This window comes from Aptenodytes patagonicus, chromosome 1 (genome assembly GCF_965638725.1).
Source record: "Aptenodytes patagonicus chromosome 1, bAptPat1.pri.cur, whole genome shotgun sequence".
In the NCBI taxonomy this organism is placed as follows: Eukaryota; Metazoa; Chordata; class Aves; order Sphenisciformes; family Spheniscidae; genus Aptenodytes; species Aptenodytes patagonicus.
Genome location: NC_134949.1, coordinates 72,785,701 through 72,793,045, shown reverse-complemented (window position 1 = coordinate 72,793,045; position 7,345 = coordinate 72,785,701).

Below are 7,345 nucleotides of genomic sequence, written 5' to 3'. Positions count from 1 at the left end.
AATCCAACCAGCTTTTTGTGTTTGTGGCAGAACCAGTCATATCTTTTTAACGAGAAAACTTAAAGACAGAGAATATCTTTTATTAGACCAAATAGCATAGCTGGAAAAAAACAGATCAGCTTTTGGGCATTCAGCCCTTCTTCGGGACTGAAGCATAAGAACAGCCTATTCTTGCTTCACCAAAAAGGGAGGAAAAACCCACAGAGATTCATTTAGACACCTTTACACAAACTGACGCTACAGCAGCCTCCATTTCCTTTATTTGAATTATTTTCTGGGAGGCTGGAGAGCTTGGCTGCCCCTTGAACACCTTCTGTTGGGTTTTCAGTGGCACTAGACCCTACTTCCTCAGGTAGGAAGAGCACGCTTGTTGTACGTGAGCTGTATGTGTGTACCCTTGCAAAGCAGAGAGGATGGCAACCCATGTGTCTTGCTGAATGGCTGCGTATGAAAGCAGAGACGTTTTGTTCTGTTAAGACAAAAATATGGAAGTTTTAATCTTCACCTGGCTTTGTATCCTGACCATCAAAATAGAGAAGGGATTTAGAGTAAAAATAGTGATGGTTCAGCCAGTACATTAAAAACCACAAGACCCATTAAATGGAGTTTCTAATAAAAATTCTTCCTAACTGGTTAATTGCAGTTGCTAAATGATTTCTTTTTATAGTAAAAGCTTTATAATTAACAAGCCAGACATTGATTTCTAGTCATTATCAATTTCTCTATGATTATTATTGCTTCTATAATAATCTTCACTGTATTAACATAGATTAAGAAGCTCTTTAAAATAGAGCAGCTTCATTAGCTCCTGCGATCACAGGAGGACCTGCAGAACTCGGCACTTCAGTTAACCACCATGCAGAAGCTGAAAAGAAATGCTGCAAGATTCTATTCCTAGGGGCTGACGTGCACGAAAAAGTGTGAGAAACCTCAGCGCTCAACTCTGAGCACTTAAATCCCAGTCACTAAAGCTTCTAAAATAATTAACTTGGACAGCCATGTTAACAATATTTCCATGTTAATCTTTATTGCTACATTAACGAAATATCTTTTATCCTACAGACCTACTACATTTGAAAAACTTTATCAATCCAATGGCAAAACTGGAATAATTTCAGCTGGGTAAATGAAAGTTGGTAAAACGGCCTTTGAAAACACAGCAATGTAATGAAACACAGTAGTATGGGAGAGGGGATGAATAGATCATCCTGTGTAGACCTCCTGGCTTTCAGGCGTTAGAGTACACCGACTGGAGCAGGGGTCGGGATGGGACCCAAGACACGCAGTTTTGCTCTTGTGAAATGTGCCAAGGAATATTTGCAGACTAAGCAGCTATTTCTCATCCAAAAGGATAGTGGCTCACTCACTGAGCTTTGCCTGATCTTTTCCATGGAGATATGCTGACTGATAATAGCTATAGCTGTCCTTTGGACACACACAGACCACTCATTTCTGCCTGCAAATAACTGAATTCAATGAAAGTTTTAGTGCACTTTGGATTTGTTTGCTTTTAAAGTTATACTGACTACTTTGCACTGAGATTTTGATGTATGATTCATATGGCTGCAAAGAAGTCACATAGAAGGCTGGCAACAGGACAACATCTTTCTGAGCTATGCAGTTTTATTTTGGATATAGTTCCCAGATTAATTAATTCATGGCATATAAAATATCATCTAATTACTTGTATTTTACGTGATTATTCTTCTCAAACATTCCAAGTGATCTCACTCAACTCTCCTTCATGAATTTGCAGAAGAAATCAAAACCAGAGCTCATGCAAAAGGGTTTTGAAAATATTGTAATGTTTTATACAATGAAAGTAAAAGACAGAAGCAGCAGCCCTATGCAAATCTTTGATACCTTAACACAAGCTTACAACATATAGAATCATAGAATCATAGAATCATAGAATCATTGAGGTTGGAAAAGACCTCTAAGATCATTGAGTCCAACCGTCAACCCAACACCACCATGTCCACTAAACCATGTCCCTAAGTGCCTCATCTACTCGTCTTTTAAATACTTCCAGGGATGGGGACTCAACCACTTCCCTGGGCAGCCTGGTCCAATGTTTAACCACTCTTTCAGGAAAGACATTTTTCCTCATGTCCAATCTAAACCTCCCCTGGCGCAACTTGAGGCCATTTCCTCTCGTCCTATCGCTAGTTACTTGGGAGAAGAGACCGACACCCACCTCGCTACAACCTCCTTTCAGGTCGTTGTAGAGCGCGATAAGGTCTCCCCTGAGCCTCCTCTTCTCCAGGCGAAACAACCCCAGTTCCCTCAGCCGCTCCTCAGAAGACTTGTTCTCCAGACCCCTCACCAGCCTCGTTGCCCTTCTCTGGACACGCTCCAGCACCTCAACGTCCTTCTTGTAGTGAGGGGCCCAAAACTGAACACAGGATTCGAGGTGCGGCCTCACCAGTGCCGAGTACAGGGGCACGATCACTTCCCTACTCCTGCTGGCCACACTATTTCTGATACAGGCCAGGATGCCATTGGCCTTCTTGGCCGCCTGGGCACACTGCCAGCTCATGTTCAGCCGGCTGTCAACCAGCACCCCCAGGTCCTTTTCCTCCAGGCAGCTTTCCAGCCACTCTTCCCCAAGCCTGTAGCGCTGCATGGGGGTGTTGTGGCCAAAGTGCAGGACCCGGCACTTGTCCTTTTGAACCTCATACAGTTGGCCTGGTCCCATCGACCCAGCCTGTCCAGGTCCCTCTGCAGAGCCTTCCTACCCTCGAGCAGGTCAATGCTCCCGCCCAACTTGGTGTCTCCTGCAAACTTACTGAGGGTGCACTCAATCCCCTCATCCAGATCATCGATAAAGCTATTGAACAAGACCGGCCCCAGTACTGAGCCCTGGGGAACACCGCTCGTGACCGGCCGCCAACTGGACTGAACTCCATTCACCACAACTCTCTGGGCCCGGCCGTCCAGCCAGTTTTTGACCCAGTGCAGAGTCCACCTGTCTAAGCCGTGAGCCGCCAGCTTCTCTAAGAGAATGCTGTGGGAGACAGTGTCAAAGGCCTTGCTGAAGTCCAGGAAGACCACATCCACAGCCTTTCCCTCATCCACTAGGCGGGTCACCTGGTCATAGAAGGAGATCAGGTTGGTCAAGCAGGACCTGCCTTTCATGAATCCGTGCTGGGTGGGCCTGATGCCCTGGTTGTCCCGCTCATGCCTTGTGAGCGCCCTCAAGATGAACCGCTCCATAATCTTCCCCGGCACTGAGGTCAGGCTGACAGGCCTGTAGTTCCCCGGATCCTCCTTCCGGCCCTTCTTGTAGATGGGCGTCACATTGGCAAGCCTCCAGTCGTCCGGGACCTCCCCCGTTAACCAGGACCGCTGATAAATGATGGAAAGCGGCTTGGCGAGCACCTCCGCCAGCTCCCTCAGCACTCTCGGGTGGATCCCATCCGGCCCCATAGACTTGTGAGCGTCCAGGTGTTGTAGCAGGTCATTGACTGCTTCCTCTTGGATTATGGGGGGTTTATCCTGCTCGCCGTCCCTGTCTTCCAGCTCGGGGGGCTGAGTACCCTGAGGATAACTGGCCTGCCTGTTATAAAGACTGAGGCAAAGAAGGCATTGAGTACCTCAGCCTTTTCCTCATCCTCGGTGACAATGTTCCCCCCTGCATCCAATAAAGGATGGAGATTCCCCTTGGCTCTCTTCTTGTCATTAATATATTTGTAAAAACATTTTTTGTTGTCTTTAGCGACAGCGGCCAGATTGCGTTCTAGCTGGGCTTTTGCCTTTCTCATTTCTTCTCTGCACGACCTAACGAGATCCCTGTACTCTTCTTGAGTTGCCTGCCCCTTCTTCCACAAGCAGTAAACTCTCCTTCTTTTCCTGAGTCCCAGCAAGAGCTCCCCGTTCAGCCAGGCCGGTCGTCTTCCCCGCCCATTCTTCTTACAGCGTACGGGGACAGCCTGCTCCTGCGCCTTTAAGACTTCCTTCTTGAAGATCGTCCAGCCTTCCTGGACCCCTTTGCCCTTCAGGACTGTCTCCCATGGGACTCTCTCAACCAACGTACTGAACAGGCCAAAGTCCGCCCTCCGGAAGTCCATGGTTGCGGTTTTGCTGCCCCCCTCCTTACTTCACCGAGAATTGAGAATTCTATCATTTCATGGTCGCTAAGCCCAAGATGGCCTCCAACCACCACATCTCCCACCAGTCCTTCTCTGTTAGTAAACAGCAGGTCGAGCGAGGCACCTCCCCTGGTAGGCTCACTTACCAGCTGTGTCAGGAAGTTGTCTTCCACACGCTCCAGGAACCTCCTAGACTGCTTCCTCTCTGCCGTGTTGTATTTCCAGCAGACATCCGGGAAGTTGAAGTTCCCCACAAGAACAAGGGCTAGCGATTGAGAGACTTCTGCCAGCCGCTTATAGAACGCTTCATCCGCCCCTTCATCCTGGTTGGGTGGTCTATAACAGACTCCCAGCAGGATATCTGCCTTGTTGGCCTTCCCCCTCATCCTTACCCATAGACACTCAACCGTACCATCATCACAATCGTTGAGCTCTAGACAATCGAAACACTCCCTAACATACAGGGCCACCCCACCGCCTCTCCTTCCTTGCCTGTCCCTTCTGAAGAGTCTATAGCCATCCATTGCAGCACTCCAGTCATGAGAGTCACCCCACCATGTTTCTGTGATGGCGACCAAGTCATATCTCTCCCGCTGCACAATGGCTTCCAGCTCCTCCTGCTTGCCGCCCATGCTCCATGCATTGGTGTATATGCACTTGAGCTGGGCTATCGATTTCGCCCCCGGCATCGGCACGCCACCCCTAGGCTCATCTCTAGTGAGCCTGGTTTTATCCCCTTCCCCCTTCGAACCTAGTTTAAAGCCCTCTCAATGAGCCCTGCCAATTCATGAGCCATGATCCTTTTCCCCCTGTGAGACAGCTGAACTCCGTCTGTCACCAGCAGGCCCGGTGCCATGTAAACCTCCCCATGATCAAAAAAACCAAAATTCTTCCGATGGCACCAGCCCCTGAGCCACGTGTTGATCAGGTGTGTTTTCCTGCTCCTTTCAGTATCCTTCCCTGCCACTGTAGGGATAGAGGAAAACACTACCTGTGCTCCCGATCCTTGAACCAGTCGCCCCAGTGCCCTGAAGTCCCTTTTGATCACTGCAGGACTTCTCTCTGCAATCTGAATCTGGACTTCCCCACATTCCCAAATATGTCAAGATATGAAGATTTGGGTTGGCCTGTCACTAAGACTGAGAATAGCTGGGCGATTTAGAGTTTTTTAAATGCTGAAACCAAGTTGAGCTCAGACCTGTCCTCCTGCCCTTGCTCATGTTACCTAAATATTGTGATTGTGGATAACAGACTGCAAGAAGAAACTACACATATTAGAAGAGAATTATACTGATGGATTAAAAATAAGAAGTATTCAAAAAAAAATTCTCATATTTGAAATATTACCTCTTTTTTTCAACATCGTTCAAAAAAGAAATGTGTTGGAGCTGCTTTCTCTAGTTATCCTCAATAACCTTTTCTGCTCCTAAGAAAGTCAATCATTGTGGGATTTTAAATCAAACTTCATAGATTTACTTTGTCAACCCTGGTCTAAACTATGCTCAGCTCCTCTGGCTTTCATAGGATCTGGTAGATAGGATTCCACCGATCCTGCCCCAAAATTGGTCAAGTGCTAAAGGACAACATTTGTGGTTTCCTGTGACTTGTCCAAGTTCATTAAGATCTGTTAGACTGATGCAATGCTTTTTAAATTGTCAGAAATCTCAGTTCATCACTCAGAAAATAAACAGGAAAGCCTTGCTCCTTTCACAGCTCTGTGCCATTCAGAGTGTCATAAATATGGAAAATTATACAGGAGGTAAAAAGTGATGGAAGATCAGATTTGTGGAAATGTTGTTCAAGCAAGTACTACACACGTGCTTAGCTTTAAAGTAAACCTAAGCTACTTATGAATTTATCAAGATCTACATGTGGATGTGAGGGACCTTGGGGGGGGGGAGGGGAGAGAAATGAAGCCTTCGTGAATAAAGCCTTCAAGAGGGAAGAGAGTGGGACTGGTCATTCATTTTTCCAGAAATCTGTATTTGGTTGTCAACAGTGAGAAATAAAATAATATTAATAAAAAACCCAATCATGGTATTTCACCAAGATTTGGTTGCCTTGGATATATTTTTCAGATGCTGCACAGCGATTTAAGAGCCCAAATCCACATGCGAGAATGTTAAGTATACCTATAGCATGCGGTGGAGGACTGTGCAGAAACAGAGGTGCTATCCGAGAGAGCTTTGGACTAAGAAGCTCTGGAACTGGCAGCACTAACTGGGACAGCAGCATGCTATTTTGCTTTGCTGTGAGGCAAGGTTAATTTGTCTGAGCACAGTTTCATGTTAACCTGCATACAAGCAGAACTAGACATTGTGCCAACTGCATGGAGTTGGTTTGTGGCCATGCACAGGCACACCTGTTACTGCCTTACGTGAATAGCAATGAGTATGCCACCAGACGGTGTTAAGGGATCAAAGAAAGCACAACCCTCTTAGTTCCTCCCCTTGTAAATTCGCTCTTGATACTACTTCCACTAAGTTTTGTGCAGTAATGCATTTGCTGATACAGACAGACCAGCCCATTCAGAGCTAGCTTGGAATTTCTAATATATATTGGGTGGTGTAAATATACTCTAAGATCCTTTGTCTGCTTTTAAAAATTGAAAAGCAAGCCTTACTTCCGTGTCATGAGACATGGAGATTCATATTTCATGGTCTTTATTCATGATGCTCAACTGAAACTTGATTTAGGAAAAGTGAAACTTTGCTATGCAACAGTACAAAACTATTAAAATTAATTGATCTGACCATAATCATCAGTGAACAACTGAAGTCGTAACCAAGGAATCATCATGCCTTTTGAAAAGTGTCTAGATAAACTTAATGGATACATACAGCAATATGATCTAAGGGAATACATGCATTCATTTCCCTTTTCCATTCACCTAAGAGGGTATTGAAACTTTCATCTGATGCCACATTAAGGTATAATGTGCACTGATATGCAACAGATAAGGAATTCCCAAAACTTTCTTTGATATCTTTCAGTTATGTTTCCATCAAATAATTCACTATAGAAAGAATACACACAGAAATTGCTAACTACTTTGTAACTAAGCAATTGTTTTAGACCAAAACCATGCTATTTCTTTTGCACCTTCAATCCAAACCTGCTATTTTATCCTTGTTTTATGTATCTGATCTAGAGGGGAACATTGTGCGTATTCATCTGAAAAACTTACAGAGTGAGAAATCAAACCTGAGAACAAAGTCCAAGTCTTTCAACCTGTAATGCAGAGAACATCAAAG